Genomic DNA, 2,404 nt, shown 5'->3' with positions numbered 1-2,404 from the left:
TATTGCAAGTCTAAACTTTGACCACTAGAGGGGGACAAATTCAGTATAATTCACCAGATCAATGTGTTTCAAAGTTTGAAATCATTACAAGAGGTTTAAAAAGTATCAACTTAGGCTTTTTACCCAAGTAAAAGTTTAAAAATACAATTTTTTAAATATATTTATTTTCTTAAAGTATAAAAGAAAAGAAATGCAGGAATAATGTTTAAGGAAAGAAGCTTTACTGCACCGCCTTATTACAGGAGCAATTTTTTTCTATGATTCTGGATAACTTCCTTAGACTTCATTTTATTAGTTTTATAACTAATGGTAACAGTGTCAAATTTAAGTTTGCATTATCTTGAAAAACTGTTTATTTTGGTATGTGGTGAGCAACAAGTTGGGGCAGCACCGAGTCCAAACACAAAGAGATTAATTGCCTGGATGAAACTAATTATTTTTATTTTTTTAAATACCAACAGGTTATAATAAAAAAATTAGCTGAAACGAAACAAAACTAACAAGTCTACTTTTTAGATTTCTACTAAAGTAATGTAAAGAAGTATTTGTACTTCATAATAATATACCCTTTTTTCACAAAAAGCTGAAATTCCCAGATGCTTTGAATAAACTGCTCTATAATCACAACATTATGATCACATTTTTCCATTCTGAGCTAAAATCATTCAGAATCCACTCTAATGTTGGTCATGGTGCAAATAATCTTCTTGCATTTTTAATCAGTGTCAGTGTCAGCTGCGTTACAAAGCGCCCTGTCATCCATCAACATGTAATCCATCATCCAAAGTCGTTACATTATCTGTTTCCCCCGTTGAGTTGACACAGGCACAGATGATTATTCATGTAAATGTCTTTTCAGTTAGCTGTCAGAGCTTCGTTCCTTCTCCTTTGTGTTAGCCGCAGCTCTGATCATATCTTTAAAGGAAAACCAATGACAGTGACCGACTGTCCTTCCACGCGCCGCCGCCCACCTGCATGTTTTTGTTCTGTCGTTCTTAAAAAGCAACAGGTCTGTTGATATTTACTCAATACCATCCAGTCATCTGCATGACTGAGCAAAGGTTATGATGCAAGCAGGAAATCCTGCGTACAATTTGCAGCTTTAAATCTGGTTTTATAATTTTTAGTTCAATTTATAACTTTTAGTTGCTGAGTTGAAATGCGTATAAGGGCTGCAGTGCATGGGTGTATTAATATATTCATTATTCTATCAATTTCCTGTCATTCTTTTTATATGTAACCATGGAAACTGCCGCAAATCAAGGATAGTCTGACTTTAGCAAGGAAACCAATTAAAGTGTAGAAATAAAATGAGAACATGAATGAAAGAAGTGAGAAGAATGAAGCAGAAAATGAAGTCATCTTACCCCAACAGGAAAGCTTTAAGCTTCAGTGACTTTAAAATACAGCCATGATACAAAAAAAGAAAGATAACTTTTTACATATCGGTACAAACGATCTGTTCTTTAACAGGTTCTTTAAACTTTAAATTAACCTAAGTAGAAAAGCTCTGAAGAGAGCGAGCTACATAAAGATGAGACCAAATAGTCTGATTAGTCAGTTCAAATGCCAGGATGGAAACTTTAGCTTAGCTTCCTACTTAATCAACCATGGAGGAGTAGAGTTTGGAGTTCTAAAGGCTGGTTTATGCTCAGAAACCAGGTTGTCTGCGTGTGTGTCGCAGTTAACGCAAATATGCCCCGCCCCCCTCCGCACTCTGCTGCATCTCTCCAACATTGTAGGTGATCGCAGACAGGAGGCCTCTGATTGGTCAAATCTACATCCGCTCTACTCTATGCGTATTTCCTGTTTGGTACCTTAGCGGCTTGTTCTGTTTGTATGACCGCCATTGTGGAAAACGACTGGTAAAGATGGAGCAGCTAGAAGATCCCCGCTCTTTTTGGCCCTCATGTCGCTCCTTTGTCGTACAAACTTGCCCCCACTTCCTCCCTGCTTCGGCCGTATCTAGACCCACAGATAGTTCCTGATTGGTCCTCTGGCGTTGTGGCGTGGAATAACATAGGACAGACCACGCTTCAATATTGCGCAGAAATCAAAAATATCTGCGACAAGCTCACTGCGATAAACTGCTGCAGGACGATAACCAGGCCTTTGGTGTCATCTGTTTTCTTTGGACAGATGACACCAAAGTGAAGATGTTTGGCCAACTTTTAAGCACAGAAGTGGAGGAGTGATGATGTGGGATTGTGTTCCAGACTGGGTCATCAACAGGATGATGATCTCGAACGGGCAAAATTAGGTAGAATTGGGAATAAGAGTGGAGGACAATTCCTCCACAACGATGTTGGAGAGAAAATGATCATTTAAAGGTGTACAATCATTTATGTGGGAAAGCTAAGTAGCTTTAGCCTGGTGAGACCATCCTGATCTCGCGAGCTTTCAA

The sequence above is a fragment of the Cyprinodon variegatus genome, unplaced genomic scaffold (genome assembly GCF_000732505.1).
Source record: "Cyprinodon variegatus isolate N-32 unplaced genomic scaffold, C_variegatus-1.0 Scaffold298, whole genome shotgun sequence".
Taxonomy (NCBI): domain Eukaryota; kingdom Metazoa; phylum Chordata; class Actinopteri; order Cyprinodontiformes; family Cyprinodontidae; genus Cyprinodon; species Cyprinodon variegatus.
The sequence above is the reverse complement of the archived record's forward strand: the minus strand, read 5'-3'. Positions refer to the sequence as shown.